The 22,621-nt window shown below is 45.3% G+C and overlaps 1 protein-coding gene across 6 annotated transcripts in view; it reads left to right on the forward strand.

Moving 5' to 3' along the window:
* The window catches only part of SDK1 (sidekick cell adhesion molecule 1), an 823,726-nt gene that overhangs the window by 245,602 nt on the left and 555,503 nt on the right, over positions 1 to 22,621 (forward strand). The gene's annotated exons all lie outside the window — the stretch shown is intronic.

Raw genomic sequence — 22,621 nt, forward strand, 5'->3', positions numbered from 1 at the left:
GGCTCTTGGTGATGTGAAATTGTTTCTTTTTTTTTTCTTTTCTTTTTTTTTGGTCTTTTTGATATTTCTTTGGGCCGCTCCCGCGGCATATGGAGGTTCCCAGGCTAGGGGTCGAATCGGAGCTGTAGCCACCAGCCTACGCCAGAGCCACAGCAACGCCAGATCCGAGCTGCGTCTGCAACCTACACCACAGCTCACGGCAACGCCGGATCCTTAACCCACTGAGCGAGGCCAGGGATTGAACCCGCAACCTCATAGTTCCTAGTCGGATTCGTTAACCACTGCGCCACGATGGGAACTCCTGAAATTGTTTCTTAAACCTCTCTTAGAAAAGATGTGGGCATAGTTTATTCTCTGTTCATGAGAAGTACCTTCAGAAAAGGCACAGAGTTCTAAATGGGACGTTTTTTTAAGAGTAACGGAGAAATTAGAAAAAAAGAAAAAAACACATCAGGACAAAGGAAGTCTTCTAAGAGGGAAAGTAAAAATGGATTTACGCTTGCTTATGAAGCTTCCCAACCGGGGGTAGGGGGAATGCAAGAGAAAGGGAGGCAGCCCTTGCTGTGGTTCTCCTTCGTTCTGATACAGGGAGACTTTTGAGGGGAGGTGAGCCTTTAAGTTTGCACCTGCTACTACCGTTCTCATCTCCATGCCGAGCAAACTTAGAAGTGACTCCTATTTATGTTTCGACGTTTTCTGCCAAAACCTGTATGCCTCCCAGCTAACTGAGGTCATGCTTCATTTTTATTTTAGTTTTTTAAATTGACAAGCTAATATTTCTACCATGAGCAAGAAAAAATTGAGACATCACCATAGAAGAAGTGTCATCGAGATGACATTTGTGATAAGATTTGACCTTTTGGAGAAATAGATCCCATTTCCCCTTGTCCTCCTGTTGTCCTCTGTGCATTTAATTTGATCATTATCTGCTGTGCTGGGGAGTGTGAAGCACGGGGCCAGACGCCGGCCCTGTGGGGGCAGCCGTGCTTACCGCAGAGATGGAGCTTTCCAGCCTGAAAGGCGTCCGGGCAGCATGGGCCCAGGCAGGTCACGGGGGAAGTGACTGCGCTTGGCTAATAAGCTTTCCAGGGGCCACTTCTCTAGAAATAAAGAAGCACACAGTCACATGACAGCAGGTCTGGAAACACACACATGGCCTTTTCCTTGCTCCTTAGGAAAAAGGTTTGGAATGGCATTCAGCAAATTTCTGATGGTGTTACGCTTGTTTATAGGCGTGGGCAGGAACTAGGAGTACTTCATTGTCGCAGTGCGTTTTAAACTCAGTTAGTGTTGGTGTGGTTGGAGTTTCACTTTTGCCTTTTTCTCTACTGGAGGATGGTCTTTTCAGAGCGTTGGATGACTACTAGCTCCTAAAATACCTGGAAGTACTCAGTTAGTGGTTACCCGATAGTAAAAACACCAGTAACATTCCGAGTTTTGTAAACTTTATCTTTGTCATTAAGATGGGCTTAATTTGGAGTTCCCGTCGTGGCGCAGTGGTTAACGAATCCGACTAGGAACCATGAGGTTGCGGGTTCGGTCCCTGCCCTTGCTCAGTGGGTTAACGATCCAGCGTTGCCGTGAGCTGTGGTGTAGGTTGCAGACACGGCTCGGATCCCGCGTTGCTGTGGCTCTGGCATAGGCCGGTGGCTGCAGCTCCGATTCAACCCCTAGCCTGGGAACCTCCATATGCCGTGGGAGCGGCCCAAGAAATAGCAACAACAACAACAACAAAAAGACAAAAAAGACAAAAAAAAAAAGATGGGCTTAATTTTATTTCTGAAAAGCGATCAGTTTTTTCTCTCATATTACTTACCATCTATGCTGCTGTTCAACTTGTTTAATTCCTTGCTCAGCCGTAACAATTGTATAGTTTTTATATTTGAATTATTTTCCTTGTAAATTATATTTTCCTTGGCTAAAGGCTTTTCTCTTTAGTAAATGCTTTTGACTCTCTGGCCTTTACAGCATACATTTCGTTTTTAAATGCCTACAGAGACAGGTTTGACTGCTTATAAATTTTCTTGTATAGTTCTGTAAGAATTCGTCACTTTCCAAGGAGCATATGTATCCGTCTTGAGTCCCAAGAGTTTATAACTGCCAGAAAAACTTAAAAGACATGTTTCCTCTGGGACTTAATTTAGACCAGAGTGCATTTTGTCAGCAAAGGCAGTGCAGGAGGTGTCCTGGCTCAAGCAGCGTTGCACTTCCAGCCGCCTCGCACACAGGCAGTGTGGGGTGTCCGGAGAGGACTGCCTTGGGAGCCTTCCGGTCTGGCTCTGTGTCACCCGTAGGCTTCACATCCTAAGGCAGTGTGGGTGGGCAGGGGAGCCCCCACCTCCAATGCGGATGCCTGCCAGTGGGCAAGGCAGCCTGGCCTCAGTGTAGAGCTCGCTGGGTCCTAATGTGTCTGCCTGGAAACGAGCCCCCCCTGACTTTTGCTTGCTTTTCATTGGCTGACACAAAGCGCCTTACCCAGTTCAGGGGGCAGGGAGGTGCAGACCCAACGGGAACGTTGGCCGGGCAGCAGGGTTAAAACTGCACTTGGCAGGGGTGACCTTCCAACCCGAGCACGCTTTAGGAGAGAGTTTTGATAGGCCACAGATCTCTGCTGAAGGCATGTCCTCCCCGGGCGGAATGAGGATGGTGGCTGGTGGAAAGCAAGACGTATGCCCTGGGGTTGACGGAAGGGTTAGACAGATAGCTGGAGGGCGCCAGAGACGCAGCTGGGCGGGATGCCAAGCGGCCTGTGTTAATGACCAATCTTAGGCCAGCCTGACGTTGCAGACTCGGCGAGACAGAGACGCGTGTGGCGCTCACTCCACCGATGACGCCGTCGCCTTCCTCAGAGCTGTTGGCGTCCGGCCCTTTCAGCAGATGGACTCCTCATCCGTCGGGGCTCAGTCCCCATCCAAGTTAGTTACCTGCACATGTTCTTCCCGGGCAGACGTGAATTCCACAAGGACGAGGGGCCGTTTTTGTGCCCTGTGTGCCCAGCACGTGGTTGACAGAAGTACATGGTTCCTGAATGACGGAGTTAGGACCACGTGGCAGCCCACCCTCCTGGTGCCAGGTGCCTGCAGGCCCCCTGAGGCTGGTTCCGCACATTTCACAGCCTCCGCCAGGGTTGCTGCTGGTGGAGCAGCTAAAGCAGGTGGCCTTTCTGAAAATTCTGGCCTCTGCTCTCTTAATTTGGGAAGGAGGGGGCCATGCAAGGTTGATAAAGTTGTGTTCGGAGACCTGAAAAGTGAAAAGGAAAAAGTAAATTTGTTTCGTTTTTGCTTTCTTCTTTTGAATTACTCTATGCTGAGTGTTTTAGAATGAGGAAAACCTAAGTTAATGCCATCTCGTCATTTGAAGAGTTTAGTACCTTGTCATATTTGCGTCTTCACCTTTTAAAATTAGGAAATGGCTAGCCAGAATTAGACAAATAATTTGACTTTGAATCCTCCTGATGTAGAGGAGTGGGTCTCCACTTGAGGCCGTCAGGGTCACGGTGAGGGGGGGAGGGTTTGGGGAGCCCCCTCCCAGTGTGTGTCTTTCTGTTCGTCTGGACTGGGGCCTGAGAATCTGCAGTTCCCAGGAGGTGATGAGACTTCTACTCTGGGGACCACTCAGTGACAAGCAGTAATGTTGCGGAAAGGGCACTGAAATGGAGAAAAACATGGGTGTGCTGGACTCTCTGTGATGCGGCATCATAAGCATTTGACTGTGTGAGTTACTCAACCCCTCTGGTTTCTTCTTGTGGGAAATGAAGGTTGTCATTGACCTCCCCGCCCCCCCTGCCCCCGGGGGTCAAATGAGATCGTAGACCAGAGCCGTTTTTCCCAACAGAGGGAGTAAGGCTCTGTGAAAGTAGTGCCTTCTAGTCTCCCACACATTGCGAACCTCGGATCCTGATTGTGCAGTCAGACGTCTGCAGGGTCCCCGGTGCAAGGAAGTGGAGAGGCGGAGATGGAAAGAGAGAAGAGCAAAAACGTGGCATGTCCCAAATGCCGCAGGCAGGAGCTGGATGTCAAGGACTCAGAGAAGGAATCATTGCAGTGGGCTGCTCGGGTGACCTTAACTCCAACTCGACTGTGTCCAGACCATCGTCTCTCTAGTCCACGCCGGGCGTCCTTGGCGGTAGAACCATCTTATCACAGAGACGTCTGCAGTGCTGGTACATTTTGAGTGGAGTTTATCCTTTCATGGTTACCACCTTCTTCGAGTTTGTGAAATGAGTTTAGAAATTATTTATTTTGCCAGCCTGTAAAACTCATCATCTCAACAAGATAAGTGTAAATATAAATATCAGAAAGGTACATAAAATCATTTTCTTAGCTTGTTCAGGCTGCTGAAACAAAGCACTGCAGCCTGAGAGGCGTCTAAATAATGGACATCTGTTTCTCGTGGCTCTGGAGGCTGACAGGCATATATGACTAAGTGTATATGATCAAGGCACTGGCAGATCGGGGGTCTGCGGAGGGACCCAGTTCTGGGTCATAAGTAGCCCTCTTTTGGCCATGACATCACATAATGCGACAAGGGAGCTCTCCCATGTCTGTTTATAAGGCGCTAAACCTCCACTCTTGTTAAATAATAACCCCTAAAGCCCAAGCCTTCTGATACTGTCACCCTGGGGGTCAGATTTCAACATGTGAGTTTTTCTTTTTTTTTTTTTAACGGCCAGATCTGTGGCATATGGAAGTTCCCGGACCAGGGGGTCAAATTGGAGCTGCAGGTGCAGCCTGTGCCACAGCCATGGCAACGAGGCATCCTTAACCCCCTGAGCAAGGCCAGGGATCAAACCCACATCCTCACTGAGACAACACTGGGTCCTTAATCCGCTGAGCCACAACGGGAACTCCTCACCATGAAAAGCCTATCTGCAGCGTTCTGTCCAAACTCTTAATGTCGCCAAATGTGTACAGTAAGGAAAATCCCCGAAAATCTCAAAAAACTGTAGCTCATATACACCTGATGAGCACCAGCATTTTCCTTGTATGGTGTGTGACCTTGTCCATTCTTGGAGTTTTAGATATTTTTATGATGATTTAACCCTGACTTTTTAAAATTATACTTAATAGTGGGTTTAGAAAGTAATATTGAATGCAGAACCATTACATATTTAGTGGTTTAATAGCTCAATGTTTAAGATTAGATGCGGTGGTAATTTATCATTAAAATTTATTGATTTGAATAGAAAGTATGGACTAATTTTATAGATCAGAGTAATTTGAGAAGAAAAAAATTATTTTTGATAATAAAATTGAGATTTTTTTGAACTTATCTTGGACAAAGACTATCTGAGTAGTGGATTGAGCTGTAGACAGTGAAGTATAGCTATATATACTAGCTGCCGTTATGATTGATATATTTATGTAAAAGCTTTGCTGTGATTATAATAGTTTTTATTATATGTTTTTCAAACCATGACTGCCAAAAGGCCAGTTACTACCATGTGGGTTCTGGTAAGATTCCTGGCGTTAGAAGGGGAATCTTGGAGTCCCATTGTGGCTCATTGGAAATGACGCTGACTCGTATCCGTGAGGATGTGGGTTCTATCCCTGGCCATACTCAGTGGATTAAGATCCTATGTTGATGTGAGCTGCAGTGTAGCTCGCACATGCGGCTGGTATCTGGTGTGGCTGTGGCGTAGGCCGGGCAGCTGTAGCTCCAGTTTGACCCCTAGCCTGGGAACTTCCATGTGTGGCCCTAAAACAAAGCGGGGGAATCCTCATACTTGAAAAAGATTGGGAATCCCTGACCTGACTTTTTTTTTTTTTTTTTTTGCCACGGCGTGTGGGAGTTCTTGGGCCAGGAATCAAACCCGAGCCACAGAAGCAGCAATGCCGGATCCCCAACCCACTGAGCCACCAGGGAACTCCCTTGACTTGCTTTTGGACCACTTCATAACCTTACCCTTTTGGCTAGAACTATAGCTTCTCTAAAGGAAGTAAGGATGGAAAACAAAGAATATTAAATTAAGATACAAGGAGACTTTAACGCTCTTGTAAGACTCAGATACCCCTCAGCCTTAGAAAGTGGCTTTTTGCTTCCTTCCTTTCCTCTCCACCTGGCCGTTTCCTTCTCGGAACCGTCTCTGATCTTGTCCGTGCACACACTCTTGTTGAAGGATGTTTGAGAAAAAGCATAACCAGTTTCTCCCACCATCCTCTTATTATTTCTAAAGAACCAATGGAATAACAGATCCAAGGATTTGTCTCCCCGATTCTTGAAATACTTTATTGAGGGACCACTGTAAACCATGTACTATAAATTTCCCACAATTAAATCAATATGCATTAACATTGAAATAGATCTATTGAATCGATTAGAGGTTCAAGTATATATGAAGATCTGATTTATGATAAACCTGCAAAAATCAGTTCAGAAAAGATGGTTTATTTAGTAAATAAATCATCATTGGCGTAACTCACCGTACTTCCAGAAGAAAATAATTTTCGCTGTCCTTCTCATACCATGTGCAAAAATAAATCTCAGGTACCTTATTATTCTAAACATTTCCAAATATACAAGTCGTAGAGGCAGGATTTGAATGCAGGTCTGTGTTGTGTTCTGTGCTGCATCTTAAATAGTGATTCAGGTTGTTCCGTTACTTCCCCTGAGGGAGAGACAGTAGAGAAATGTTTTCTGTTGCTCATTATTTGATCCCATTTTGTTTCTTTCTTTCTTTTTTTTTTTTTTTTTTGGTCCTTAAAAGTAATGCTTATAAATCATATCTAAATTGACAAGTGGATCCACGACTGTTTTCTTACAACAGATTCCTAGTTGTGAAGTCGCTGAGTCAAAGGACGCTTACATTTTTAAAGGCTGTTGAAAGAAGTTACCAAATCGCTCTTAAGAAAGGCCGTGCCGTCTTAATGATTTGGCTCTTGTGTTGCATTCAGTGTCTTACTGTTTTTCTCTTCATAGACCATCATTTGTTATGGAGAAATACCGTCTCCCATCTTCTTTTTATATTGGTAAGTTTCTGATGAACTTAGGGCTTCCTGTAGAATCTGGAGTTAGTGTTCTTTTATCCTTGTTATCGTCTATTGCAGAATAACCTGTCAATAAGGTCATGAAGCAAATAGCGCTTCTTTGACCCCAAATTTCTTTTCTTCTGGCAGTAATCAGAGACCTTGTTATGATTCAGTCCCAGACAACGGCAGGAGTAGGACTTCCTTTCTCCGTAGAATCAACGTATCAACTGTGTGGAGGCCAAAGCCCCTCCTCCTTCCTAGCCCTTGAGTTACTGACCTCCGTCCGTGGAGGGCTTCAGGATTCCTGTCCTTCTCCATGATCTAGTGCAGTCTTTTCCAGACGGGAAACAATCATGTCCTGTTTTAAGGCTTGCTCCTCTGTTTTCTTTCATGCCTACATTTCTTTTTAATCTAGAACTTACTGAGTTAATTCTGAAGGCCACGAAATGGGATTTCTGTGCGTTCTGGTCTTCCTGTGAAGCCACCACAGGATGATGCAATATTATTTATTTTTTCTTCCACTCACTTTTTGTACCTCCATCTGTAACCAGCAAGAGACAGGGTTGAAATGATGACATCTCACCAACTGTTTGGTGACATAAGAATCCCTTGTGTGTTGCCATTTTAGGGAAACATTTTAGCTAATGTGCTAAATATTATCTGCTGTGCTGAAGGAAGATTAAAAAGTCCTTTTTCAGAGCAGGGGGTTTCATGTCTTAGAGGATTCAGTGTGAAATAGGGGGGAGATGTGCCCTCAGTCACATCCCACACCCTGTGTTGGAGAGTTTGGGTCCTGTGATCAGACTTACTGGCCTCCATACAGTGAGGGGTTTGGGTTTTACTTTTAGGCTCAGACAGAGTATTACACTATAAATAAGGTGAAAATATTGGCCCTAAACAATAACACTGCCATCTTTCTGTAAAAGGCTTAATTAATGCACATAAAGGCACTGCTTTTTATTCTTGTCCTTCTTTTTACTGCAGACCAGTTCATATGCAAACAGAGAGCTGAATCATGACTCATTTTTCTTTGCATAGGCCGGTTTTTTTCTTCAAGCCACATTTAGCTAGAAAGGAGAAAAAATCCTGTCTTTGTACATGCCACACTGAAATAAAGCAGTGCAGCTTCATTTACAGTCAAATCTATATCTAAAACCATGTATTTAGATATATTATAAAGTATAATATGCTTAATAAACAAGCCATCACAGTGGTAACGATATTTGTAAAGTCAGTGTGAATTTTTAGCTTTACGTGTAAATGCATATACATTCATACATACATATGTCAATGTATTCATGTACTTTTGTATACCTCATCATATATGTATCTCTCAATCTACTATATATATTTTCCCATAGCAAATGATTTATTAAAGAGGCTGAAAATTTTAGTTACCTTGTAATGTTTAAATTCACAGTATTTCAGTGCCTGGGATTTTTTTAACCTTTACATTTTAATAATTTGCATTTTCTTACCTTCTCTAATGTAGTCTTCAGATGAATTAATATACTCGAAATCAATACCTTGTGGGTATTGCACACATTACCAGGGCTTGGGTCAGAGAAGTCCAGACAGCCACTTGTTTAAAGCATGTAGCTCATGTTCCCTCCACCTTAAAACCTTTTCCTCAATTATTACTAAACAGTGGGTACTCACTGTTATTCCTTGTCTGATTATATTAGAGTCGTATTTATTGGAATACTTCTTTGCCTGTTTCTCGCATATTAGTTTGGTTTTTCTCCACCCTTAATACTTGATGGAGGACGGGTAAACAAGGACTCTTAGAACGTGTAGAGTATGTCAGGAATTCTCTCGTGCCGACTGGATCCACTCGACAGATGGGTTCTGAAACTTTGTTGCCGTCACTAAAATATGATATAAAATTGAGAATACTGTGTCTGACAATATTGTTGCTGGAATTCGGTCTCTGTCTTCTGGTGCGGAATTGAAACAGAGACCGAGTTTTGGGTAAAGGGAAAAAAAAAATAGTTTTATTGCTTTGCCAGACAAAGGAGGTCACAGCAGGCTAATGCTTTAAAGACTGTGCCCCCCATTGCGAAGAAGTGCGAGGAGTTTTATAGTAAAAGGAGAAAAATGGGTTTTCAGATAGGAATCAGGATTGGAACAAACGTGCGTGCTTCTTTCTTTGGGGGCATCGTAGTCATCAAAGCTGGAGTCAGGAGACCGCGGCCTGATCGTGAGGGTGGTCGCTGGGGGGACTGCCTGGAGTAACAGCACTTGCAGAAAGGGCACATTGATCAGAGAGGAGAACGCACTGGGAAAGTTCCTGAAAAACATCATGTGCTAATGATCTTGAACCCACAGGCAATTATGCTCAGGGTGCCTCATCTTTAGTTTACTATGGGTGATTGTGTTTAGGGGGCAATTAAGCCAGGAAGAAAGACAAGGAAGGACTCTGAGCCATTCGTTTTAAAGCATTCATTTCTAAAAGAAGCATAAGGAATAGAGCTTTTCTCTTAGGTATGAAAGATGCCTATATTATCATGCGTATTCCCTGAGAGGGAACCAGGATCCTGCCCCAAGGCTGTACTTCTCTGGCTTGACTGTTCCTCCCTTCCCTTCCAGCAACTGTCTAAACCTGACCCCAGGAATTCGGGGAAAGCCCTGGGGGCTGAATGAGTCCCATCTCCTAAGAACAAGAAATGGGGGACACAGAAAGGCTTTTGCACCCAGGAACCCCACAGGGCTGTGCTCAGTGTCAGTATTTCTATGACAAGATGTGGTTTAAGAAAGAAAATATTTCCTATAGGAACTCTCATCCTATTTCCTTCTATTTTCAAGTTTTGGTATTTCTAGCAAATGTTTTCCTTTGTTGAGAAGCATTTCAGCGTTTTTTTGCCATACTGCTCTGGAACTTAGTTGGAATGCACATATTTGCATATTTTAAACCTTCCTTTACCATTCTTGATTGATAAAAGAAGTAAAAGTTGGGGCTTCTGCTGTGGCACAACTGGATCAACTGTCTTGGGGACACTGGGACATGGATTCAACCCCTGGCCAGGTGTAGTGGGTTAAGGACCCAGCATGGCCCCAGCTTCGCCTTAGGTGAGACTGTGGCTGGGATCTGATCCCTGGTCCAGGAGCTCCATGTGCTTGGGGGTGGCCAAAAATGGAAGGGGGGAAAAAGTAAAAGTTAAAAATACGTTGAATTGAGTGTTGGGTCATAAACTCAGGCAGCTTTTGATCCTTTTTTTTTTTTTTTAGCAGGGTGTCAGAAAGAACAACCTGCTGAAGGACCTCACTACTTTTTTTTTCCCTTTTGGCTGCAGCCATGGCACGTGGAAGTTCCTGGACCAGGGATCGAACATGTGCCCCAGCAGTAACCAGAGCCATAGCAGTGACAGAACTGGATCCTTAACCTGCTGAGCCACTAGGGAAATCCAGGACCTTACCTACTTTTAAATCGTGCAAACTAAATTTTCTTTTTTTATTTAAAAATATTTTCCTTTTTATCCTTTTGTATTTTATTTATTATAGTGGCGGCTCGGCCGAGGGAGAAAAGGAGATGTTTTCAGGAGTTACAACTTGGCCGAAAAAAAAAGGTGCATCTGTGTTTATAATGCAATATTTATTAATATAGGTCATATTACTTTAATATATCAGTACCTGACGGGTATGTGAATTATTTAAAGTGAGCATCTGTGTACTATTTTACGGTATTCGAAATAAAATGAATTTTTAATGTTCATACATAATGCGATCTGCCAAGATTATCCTGGTAAAAGTTTTCAAATCCAAATGGGCAATAAGCTGCAGTGTTTCTCCCTCACTTTATAGGTCTAAAGTTGCACTCAACCTGCAGTGACATTTTCTTGCTTTTAAATGGGCTAATTATATATATAGTTATACACGATTATGAGTGAGTTAAGCTTTGAGCTTGCTTACATGCCTCTTGAGTTGTTTTTTTGTTTGGTTTTTTTTTGGAAGTAAAGCTATCCAAAAATAAAAATAGCAGTTTAGCTGACCTAACGTCCCCTGAGTTTAGTAGTTTTATGTAACGGATATTTTTTTTTTTTTTTTTTTTTTTGTCTTTTTGCTATTTCTTGGGCCGCTCCCGCGGCATATGGAGGTTCCCAGGCTAGGGGTCCAATCGGAGCTGTAGCCACCGGCCTACGCCAGAGCCACAGCAACGCGGGATCCGAGCCGCGTCTGCAACCTACACCACAGCTCACGGCAACGCTGGATCGTTAACCCACTGAGCGAGGGCAGGGACCGAACCCGCAACCTTATGGTTCCTAGTCGGATTTGTTAACCACTGCGCCACGACGGGAACTCCAATGTAACGGATAATCTTAAATTTTTTTTTTTAAGGAAATTTTTCTTAAGGGAATTATTCAGACCTAGACATTATGAATCATGCTATCAGTATTTGGAAGACTTTTAATTTAATTGGGAAAATGAAGTACTGGTTTCATGGAGGTTTCGGTTTGCTCTGACCCCTAGGATGTCAGAGCTGGCCCTTCGGGCCGTCCAGTCGCTGGGAGGTGCGGCCCCAGGCCCTCCGCAGATGCTGAAGGCGTGCCCGCTGAGCACCTGTACCGTCCAGGGGCTGCGAGGGCTTTGCCTGCCCCGCCTCCTTCACTTCCAGGTTGCTGTAGTCCAAAGGGAGGCAGGATGTGTTACGTGTGTTTTCTTGGGAAGAGATTATTGTCATCTCGCGGGACCCCGTTTTACAGAGCTCTCCCTTCTGTTAGCTTGATTGGGAGCCATGTTTCTGAGCTGAAGTGACCACAAAGTAGGCTCCTACTTTCCTCATGGCTGTGAATCATATTAAGCCATTTATTGTACCTGTCATGCAGTTTGCTAATTAAGTCCTTCCAGGGGTTAAGGGAAATGAAAGACTTTGAAGTAATCGTTACATTCTCAGAACACGGCAGTAGCAGTTAGTACTCCTGGCCAATCATTTTTATTCTGATGTCTCATAACCCGGAAATGGAAAATAAGTTTGGATCTTATTGTTCCATTCGTCATCTACCTCACTTTATCTGAATATTGTGCACAAAGTATTTAAATAAGAATTAAACCATAGGTATAGATTAGGTTATGCTTTTGAAAAAATGTTTTTTTTTTTCTCTTTTTACCGCCGTACCCATGGCATATGGAATTTCCCAGACTAGGGGTCGAGTCAGAGCTGCAGCTGCCAGCCTACACTACAACCACAGCGACGCCAGACCTGAGCCACATCTTTGACCAGTGCTGCAGTTCATGGCAATGTGAGATCCTTAACCCACTAAGCGAGGCCTGGGATCAAACCCACATCCTCACAGATGCTATGTCAGGTTCTTTAGACCCACTGAGCCACAACAGGAACTCCTAAAAAATCTTCTTATCATCAAACTAAAACCTGTTAATTATAGAACATTTGGAAAGTGCAGATAAATATAAAAGAAGAAAATTCAAAAGTACCTGTGATTCTACCATCCAGAGATATAATTATTTAATGAGTTTTCTTCTGGCCTTTTCTATTCATATTTTTTTTTCACAGTTATTGCTTTTATTTTGTAACAATAGTTGAAATTTCCTGAGTGCTTTTTTCATAGAAGGCAGTGAGCCGAGAGCTTTCCATGTGTTATCTAATGTTCACCCTAATCTATGAGACAGTTATTTTCTAGTGAGACATCTGAGATTTAGATTTTACTCAATGTCAAAAAATCAGAAGCTTGAGGTTACAAGTCTACAAGATGGCATAGATTTGTTTCTCCCTCCTCCTCCCACTAAGTACAGCCATCAACCTTAGAAATAGTGCAAGAGGACTTTTGTGGCACACTGGGTTAAAGGATCTGATATTGCTGCTGCAGTGGCTTAGGTTCATTCCCTGGCTTGGGAACTTCCATATGCCATGGGGGTGGCCAAAACTTTTTTTTAATGAAAGAATGCAAAAGGCTAAAAAGGAGAGCTCTGAAAGGTGGCAATAAGCAGGCAACTGGTTTGGGATCTCTGGACTGGAAGAACCATATGATGGGAGGGCATGTTACATTCCCTCAGCCAACACAAAAATAGGCCTGGCATTTTCTGAGCCCTAAACTAGCAGCATAGGCAGCTCAGGTAGGCCCTTTCCTCCCCTGGATCAAACAGGAGCAATCTGGCATCACCAGAAGGGGGGATCTGCAGGAGCCCCTCCAGCAGACATTGGCCAGGGTGTGCACGCTTCTTCCCTAGTGGGCCTAAGACACCCTGTTTGACTGAGAGATACCCAAGCATTAAGCAGCTCCTGCCACAGGGGTCCTGCCACAACAGATGGCCCAGCCAAGTAGCATCTTTGTCATCCCAGGTCTGAGATTCCCCTTCCTACCCAGAGACCCAGGGTAGCCGGACACAGCTAAGAGGGGACCTGTCGCAGTAAGTGCTTGGCCTGGGAAACCTCTTTTAGCTAGTAGGCTGAGCACTCTCTCTCTGCCGTTGAGAGACACCAGGCAGCCATACCTGGGGAAACCCTTTCATCCTCTCAGGCAGCACCAGTGGGAAATAAGGATAAATAAAGCATACTAAAGGAACACTGCAAAGACTCTGAAAGTTAGACTGTCATTGAAACCACAGCCTGCAAAGGCCAGGACCTGTATGCTGAAACTAGACAGGTTAACTGCCTAGAGAGAAGATCAGCAAGGCTGCAGAAGGGCTGGACACCACTCTAAGCCAGCATCCTTACTGGCATTTCTAGAACTGGACAATGACAGAATGCAGACTTCTCAGGAGTCTTTGGGACCTTTGCCAAGATGGAGCACATCCCAGGTCTTAGAGAAGACCTCAGCACATTGAAAACAGTTGAACTCCTGCAGAGTATATTATCTGATGACAGTGGAGTAAAACAAAGACTTAATAGCAGAAAGATAACAGGAGAACCTCCAGGCAGGTGTAAATGAACACACTTCTAAGCAATACATGGGTCAAAAAGATCCCAGAGGAAATAAAAATACATAGAACTGGATGGAAATGAAAACACTTCATCAACATATGTAGGATGCAGATAATGCAGTTCTGAGAGGGAAATTTATAGCACTGAGTTTCACTTCAAAAATGAGGAAAGGTCTCAAGTCAGTAATTTAAGTTCCTACCTCTAAAAATTAGAAACGGGGAGCGGGGAGGAAACAAACCTAAATTCAGGAGGAAGGAACAGTAAAGAGCAGAAGTCAATGAAATTAGGAAAACAGTAAAAATCTTTGAAAAGAAAATCTCTCTCTCGCATACGTACAATGAGAACAAGTTAACTTGGGGGAAATCTGAGTAAAAGCAGAGGATCACATCTATGTCAGATCCTGGTCCCACTATCCTATAGTTTTTCAAAATATTCCTGTTGCAGAAAACTGAGTAAGGCTACTCAGTGTCTGTCATTTCTTAAAATTGGAGTAATTATCTCAAATTTTTCAATTAAAAAAACCCCTAAAATCTTGTTACCTTAGAAGTTGAACCCTGACAGCCTGATTTCAGAACCTGTGTTCCCAGTGACACATCTACGCTGCCACATGATTTGAGGCATTGCGTTACTAGTAGTTTTATGCAATCACACGTGATGTATACCACATGTAAATTTAAGTCTGCATATGTGTAGATATGTTTATGCGTGTGTCTGTCAGCAATGATCAATTTTAAATAGGGTTTTTTTTTTTTTCCTTATTTCTGTCATGCAGCCTGAACATGCCATTCAACACTGGCAATTGTGAAGACTTTTCAGATTCCAAGTGGCATAAACCTGGCATGGCTTGTTAAGTAGAACCAATTGAAATTGCCAGTATGGTTGCCAAAAATTAGACTATTTTTGATTTATAGAAATGGCAGTTTCATTTGGTTCAAAGAAATTGCTGTAGCACAACGGATTTCTTGGAAGGATCTTGCAGTAGGTAATAGGATCAGAGGAATTATAGAGGGACAGAAGAGCTCCGAGGGACCCTTAGGGATAAGACCCTGGAGGCTGCCCGGGACGCCACTGTAGGCGGTACGGAAAATGCCCGTCGGCAGCAGTACCCAAACTTTAAGAAGAAAAGACATGGGTAAAGAGACTGTGTCCCAGGTTCCAGCTGCACCCTGCTCTGAGGCCATCTCAGACACTGGGGCCCCGACATCCCTCCAGCACGCATCTATGAGTGCTGCTGCCGTGGCCACCTGCAGCCGGTGAGAATATGACATGGGGTTCTCAACACACGAGGAAAAGACCTGCCAAGGCCACAGCCCAGACCGGGGCTTGCCCTCCTCACTCCAGGGGCTTCTCCTTTCAGGCCCCAGCTGCCCCCAGCGAGGATGGGCCAAGGTGCAGGAGCGTGGGAAACAGTCCAGCCACCTGTGTCCTGAGAAGGGCAGACAGGGGCACCTCTCAGCCACCTCCCTTTCTGTGGAGGGTGCCGAAGGGCCGCTGGCATCGGGTCAGTGCCACACTGGGGCCCTGTGACCAGGGTTTGTCCCTGCCCTCTCTGACCTGTTTCCCTGTGTGTTGTGCAGAAGAAGGGGTTAACAATGCCTCCTGGGATCACTGCCCGGCTCTGAGGATCAAATCTCAGAGCTTAATTCCTGACTAATAAGCCCAACAAAACCCCCACACCTGATAGCCCTTCTGTCGGAAGGAAAAGAAGCCTCCGTCTTGGAGGATTTGTTTGAAGTGACCCCAGGGAAGATGAGGATTAGCCCGGTTTGGGTTAGTGCCCAGCCCTGTTCCAGTCACCACGGAAGGGGCTGTGATGGGCATCGTGCGTGCTGTGTGCCAGGGAGGCAGGCCTTGTTGCTGTGTGGCGGGGAGAGGACAGGGAGGGCACTCGAGGCCATGAGGGTGACCACTGGGGACCACGAGCTGCTGCACACCGTGGCGGTTATTGTCAGGGCGAGATAGCTAAATGATGGCTAAATCATGAATCGAGAAAGAGCTTTTGAGCTCAATGGACTTGTTCCCCTAATGTTAATGACAAACCAGTCTCTATGAGGGACGATCCAAAATATTTTAAAAGCTGCCTTTAAATCAGGAACACTATATATTTCTAATACTTTTTGTATTAGGCAAATATGTGTCCCACTATAAAGTCATGTAATCACTTTTTCCTACCATATCTGAGGTCACATATCCAAGACTGTTTGAAAGCAGGCTTTTGACTAAGGGGTATTAGAAGCAACAGCTGACTGTTGTAAAGTTCCTACTACATACAGGATGTATCTTTCTGAAATCTTTAAGAATTTAAATAGAAAGCATGTTTTCCCCAACTGAAGGTATTTTCTTTGAAGCTTTTGGTCTGTAATTGAGATACTGAACCTAGCTATGATTTATAAAGAGTCACTTTTATTAATATTACGAAAGTCATATGTGTACCTGGAAACAAAAATCCCAGATAGTACAGATTAATGACTCTTGCGGGGATTTGATAACTGAGTGCTTTACTCTTATGCAGTCTGGCCGGAAGCTCACCAGCAGCCCCGGAGCATCCGCGTGATCAGTGCTGTTGTCTCCTTTGTAAGAGTAATGGACGGGCTTGGTCACTCCTTTGTCCAGCATGGCTTACGTGAAGAGCCATGTGAACCCTGCTTCGGTCCATTTCTAGGAAAAATATTTTTTTCTGCTGATGAATGTTGTATTTCTTTTGCCAGAAAACAAAAGGATGCATGCTTTAAATTTTTCTTTAGTACCAGGACGTGTAGGGGACCAATTTCGTACCCAGATGTAGTAATTGGCGTCCTCAGATGTAAGCCATTCATCTGTGCTCTTTTCTGATGCACGTTTAAGTGTCTTGCAATAGCTTGTGTTTAGATGTCTGAAGCCCTCTTGTAAAAGCCGTGTCGATTCAGTTCCCCTGCATGTCTGTTGACAATTTTTAAACTACTCTTTCCATTATAAATATTTGGACCGCCACAGTAACCCTGCAAAGTTTAAATAGAGATGATGCTGGGTTTTTGTTCCTTTGAAAACTCGCCTAAACACAAACAAGCCCAGATGAACTTGGTATTGTCAGCAGAGATTGTACCCTTCACAAGGGCAGGGACTCTTACTCTCTGCACTCTCCCTAGTTCCCAGGACAGTGCTTGACACTCAGTGTTTTAAGATGATCGATGCTGAATAAACTTAAAAAGTACTGAGCTCCTCAGAGCTCGGAAGAGCACGGAAAGCATGTATTGGCAGAAGAGAGAAACGCAGCCCCCCGGGAGACAAGAATGTAGCTCAAAGCCACCTGTCACAAGCACATTTCTTTGAAGTCCGGCGTTTTATCTTAAAAACCCATACGCATTTTAAATTCTGCTTCATATTAGGCATGTTTGTTTTATCACAGAAGTTATTTTACATGTTGCTTATCACAATATCATGCTTTTGGAAAACCAAAACCTAGGCCTGTAAATGCCTCAAGGTTACAAGCCCCAAAGTCTAAGGACCGCCAGTCACAAACAGCCGGCTTGGCCTTACTGTGGCCAGTCAAATGATTCCCTTGGCTTCTGCCCTTTCTCCATGGAAGTTTCTCCCCTGGCTCCTTTGGGGTGGACTGCTCCTTACAACTTCCTGGTAGGCTACACGACTCAAATCGAGTTTTGTTCAAGGCAAGTCCACATTTGAAACATGTCTGTTTATCTGGTAACGTCTCTCTCCTCGGTTTGTGCAGGAGTCCTCTTGTGTGTGCCTGTCCTGTCTGTCCAGTGTCCCCCTGACAGGGGCGTGATCCCATAAACACACAGGTTAGGTCATGGCCTCACTCTGCACAGTCCCCTCCCATGGCTGCCCAGCCACCTGGAGTGAGGGCTGTGTCCTCACCAGCAGCTGTGGGGCCCTACCCCGAGCTTTTCAGAACCTCACTTCCTGCTGTCCCCCCATCCTCCTCACTTTCTGCCCCAGCCGGCGTGGCCTCCTGGCTCTCCCTCCACCACACCAGAGTTGCTGCCGCTTCAGGGCTTTGCATCTGCTGTTCCCTCTGTGGGCTTGCTCATCCCCCACACGTGCACATGGCTGGCTCCACACTTCAGCTGTGCCTGCCCTCAGAAGTCACATTTGCAGTGCCGTCGTCTCATCCAAAATGTCACAGGTACTGCCAAGCACAGCCCCCTTTCCCACTTTCCTATTTTATTCTCCATACTCACCGTATGTAATGGATGTGCTACAGGTTGCGGGTATTCTTCTCTCCCCCTCCCTCCTGGCCCACAATCGTGGTAAGCCAGTTTGCATGGCACCTGCTACACAGTGGGCATGCCCGGGAAAGCTTCCTTTACTCCTGATGCGTCTCCAGAGGCATCAGAATGTTCGCATTTAACTCTCCCTCATTCTTTTCTGGGGTTAGATCTCTAAGCCTGACCCTCAGAGTCTAAGGCCTGCTTTGTGTCAGAAGTACTGCCAAGCAACCCGCCCATCGTCTGTGGCTGATGCTTGCTTAGGGCATCAGAGACAAGAGTGTCTGGCGGAGAAAAGAAAGGCGCTGTCACCTTTGTGGTCACTTACTTATTCCCAGGTGGACACCCCCACGTCATTCTCCATGTCAGAAGCTGTAAGCGTGGTCGTGGAACTTGGAAGTCCCTCGGAGCAGGAATGTGCTCACGCCTCATTCCTCCACGCAGACAGCTCCTAAAGGCACTTGCTCATCAGGATGCCTATGCGTTTGTTTTCCTGAGTGGTAGTTACTGGCCAGGCCTCACGCGTGGCGCATGGTAAGTGCTGAACAAATCATTTATGCATCTAGACGGGGCCCCTAAACTTAAGTTTGAAGAGTTTAGTTTCTCCCTGTACAATTTATATGGGGCCTTCACACTTTTACATTCTGAAGCTGCAGGAGATATTAGCAGAGGCCAACCTACAAAGAGCATGTGTTTCCTTCTAGAAGGTACTGTTTCTAACACGCTAAATACGTTTTTCTGAATAGGGATTTAAACAAGATTTATTATCAGTCTGGCCTGGCATTGGAAACACTTTTTTTTTTTTTTTTTTTTAAATAAGGAAACTGTAAGTTGGGAATATTTTACCTTCTTTTCAAAGTTTTCTTTTTATAGTCACGTTTGCTTCTGTTTTCTTGTTAAAATGGATTGAGAAAGTTTAATTTAACAAAAAATGCCAGTGTGGGAGAATAAAATACTGAGAAAATATGCAGTCATAATAAATATTTTAGGTCTCTGTGTTTTAACAACACACAGCTATGTTTACATAGTTGATCTGGGCAGAAGGCAGTGCCGTTTTGCTACAATATGCTGCTTCGGAGCCAGCGTCCACCTGGGGAATACAGTGTGGATATTTGGGAAATTGCAGAGTGCCCTAGTGAAAAGTGATTCCAAGCGCGAGCCACAGCCTCTCTTTCTCTCTCTCTCTCAGGATTTCAGGCCATATCGTAGTTTCCAAAAATAAGTTGCCATTGTCGGCTTTGACCCTCACCTTTAAGATAACATTTTCTGTTTATTCAAGTAAAATGCGCTCGTCCCAGGAGACACACTGGCGTACTCTTCTTTGGGTTGTATGTGCAGCAATGAGGATGGAGGCTTTTAGTCCCCCATCTAAGGTGGTCAGCTAGCATAGACTGCTGACTTCCTCCTTCCAGATGAGCTTCCGAGGACGTACAAAAACTCCAGGGAAATTTGGGTGCTGAGAACCAACAGCAGAAACGTGAGGCCTCCCTGCGGAGATTGAAGGCTGCGTGAACTTTTGTAGAGTTGGGGGAGCATTTTTGAATCAGGTCCACTGCTCACTGCTTTCAAAATTAATGAAAACAGGAAGGAAGGGTGCCTTTAATCAGAACACTGGCCATCTTGGGAGATGGGGTACGCGGCATCCCCCCAAACCGCCTCCCAAGCTTGGCCGTGACGGGATTTGAAGGGAAGCAGGTGATCTCCGTTAAGCCCTGACCTGGGGGTCAGAGCCCTCGCCATCCCCACTGTGTGCAGGCTGCCCGACTCCCCGTGGTCTTTAGATGCTGTCTCATTGACCGGTTTATGTGCGAGATGACTGTAGGGGCGCCGGGGCAGAGACCTGGTCAGCTGTTAACTCATCTTCATTTCCACTTGTGCTCTACGGAGAGAACCAACAAGTTAGACGGAGTACCGTGTGAGCAAAAGATGAGGAGGGTGTGTTAGGGCTCGAGATGAGTGAGTGGGGGTGCCTCACGCGAGGTTAGTGACGAGAAAGAAGGGGGCCTCCTGCAGAGCCCTCTTTCCTGCCAGAAGCTGCTTACAAAGCCCCACTTGTCAGAACATCACTCCCCTTCCATGGGCTCATGGGCAAAGGTCCAGCTCCTGTGACTTTTTTTTTTTTTTTTTTTTTTTTTTTTGGTCTTTTTGCCATTTCTTGGGCCGCTCCCGCGGCATATGGAGGTTCCCAGGCTAGGGGTCGAATCGGAGCTGTAGCCACCGGCCTACACCAGAGCCACAGCAACGTGGGATCCAAACCGCGTCTGCGACCTACACCACAGCTCACGGCAACGCCAGGTCCTTAACCCACTGAGCGAGGCCAGGGATCAAACCCGCAACCTCATGGTTCCTAGTCGGATTCGTTAACCACTGCGCCACGACGGGAACTCTGTCCTGTGACTTTTTCATGCTGACACAGGGCCCGTATTCTTAGAGGGCAAGATGCCGCCGTGGATCTGTGGCAGCTCTTTGCTTGGAGTTGTACTTGCCCGTCTGTGTATATGGACAACAAGCTACAATTATTTTGATGCCCACAAAGATCATAGACTGTGAGCAACTAGGTTAATCCCATTCTCTCGAGGCCAGTTCTTAGAACTGTGCTGGCCACAGACTCCGTATCCCTCAGGGGCTGGAGAAGCCTGGGTCATGGCTGCAGTCGGATCAGGCTGCCATGCAGGTGGTGTTGTCCTCCGGTGGAGGTTACAGCATCTGTCAAACAGCTCCGGAATGTGCACCAGGCACTCTGGCTGTGACTCTTTTGTCCTCGTCATTAGCCATTTGAGCTGCTCTTTGTGACCCAGGAAGGCCTAGGAGACTTCAGCTTTTCTATAAACAAGAGGCAGGAGACTTGGAGGAGCCTTTGTGCTTGGCCGGGAGTGGCCTCAGGGATCTGCTCTGTTCCAGAAGTATGTGGCTGTGCTTTGTGGGAGAGGCAGAGACATCATGAGAGTCTGGAGGAAAGCTTTTTAAAGCTATTTTCTCTTTTTAATTGTGGTAAAATATACATAACATTTAATTTTTTTTTTTTATGGCTGCACCTGTGGCATATGGAAGTTCCCAGGCTAGGGGTTGAATCAGAGCTGCAGCTGTGGCCTACACCCCAACAACAGCAACACTGGATCCAAGCCCCATCTGCAACCTACACCACAGCTCATGGCAACGCTGATCCTTAACCCACTGAGCAGGGCCAGGGATTGAACCTGCATCCTCATGGATACTAGTCAGATTTGTTACTGCTGAGCCACAATGGGAACTCCCAAAACATACATAACATAAAATTTACCATTTTAACCATTTTTTAAATGTACATACAGTTCACTGGAGTTTAAGTACATTCACGCCGAGTCCCACTTTCACCTTTGCCACAGCTATGGATATTATTTTCAGCCGAATTGTCGTGCAGATGGGAGGGCTTACCTATCTTGAGCTGTACAAGGCCTTACTAAACATTCCGCATGAAGACCCGCATGGAAATATATTGGGGCCCTTTGCTGGACAGTAGACACTGACAGAGCACTGTGAACCAACTACAGTGGAAAAAATAAAAAGTCATAAAAAAGAAACATATAGGGAGAAGGATTTCACATGTGCAGGGTGAGAAGCACATGAGCAGCTCCGAGGGGTAAGGGAAGTGAGGAGAACTCAGGTCCCCTGGGAAGTGTATTGATGCTGTAAAGGGTAGAAGAAATAGCTGCGTCACCAGTTTGGTATCCTTCATGCAGGAGGAGATTGTCCACAGATTCTGGGAGCCCCGTTCCCAGGGGATTTGGGGTGAGCGTGAGTTTATGGAGCGTCCGAAGCAGCAAAACAGGGTTTTGGAAACAGGTCTGGAAACAGGGCAGGGTTGGCTAAGAGGCTGGAGGTTTCCTCATACGGCTCGTGGGGCCTGTTTGCCAGGGTCAGGTGAGGCTGGTTTGCAGGACCCCGATTGGTGTGTCTTAGGTACCTCGACAGATGTGTCCTGTAGGTGCAGGCTGACTTGGGTTTTGATCGGTGACTTGGGCCGGGCCAAAGTCAAGGTCTGAAAAGAGGGAAATCCCATGGGGCAAAATAACCCAGGACTAAAATTCTAGACATTATATACGTTGTTGGGTTGCGGGGAAACCAAGGAACTTATTTATTCAGGATAAATAAACATAAGAACGGATCTTAAAAGTAGCCACTGTGTGTACAGAAAACAGAAAGTGCAGTTTTTAAACCAGCAGAGGAAACTTGATTTTTCTAAATCACACACTAGGAAAGGGAAGTGCGATGGGGGAAGAAAACAAAAAAAAAGGACACTGGATGAAAAATGTGAAAAAAGTGGCCAGAGTCCGGTATGACAGTGACGGCAGTATGTGTTACTGGCTTATCCATTATAAAGAGAAATGCTCAGACTGAGCGGCAAAAATGAGTTATCTACAAGAAACATACTTCAATAGAAAGGCAGAGAAGGCCTGAAAATAAAAGGCTGTGCAAGAGGTTTACTCTACAAATAGGATCCTAGAGAAAGTAGCAGTAACGTAAATAGAAGGGAGAAGGTGGGATGCTACATCGTGATGAAAGGAACAGTGGAACATCAAACCCACCAA

The sequence above is a fragment of the Sus scrofa genome, chromosome 3 (assembly GCF_054392235.1).
Source record: "Sus scrofa isolate SSC_HxYL_T2T_F1_AM1 chromosome 3, Sscrofa_HxYL_maternal_Yorkshire_Landrace_v2.0, whole genome shotgun sequence".
Classification (NCBI taxonomy): domain Eukaryota; kingdom Metazoa; phylum Chordata; class Mammalia; order Artiodactyla; family Suidae; genus Sus; species Sus scrofa.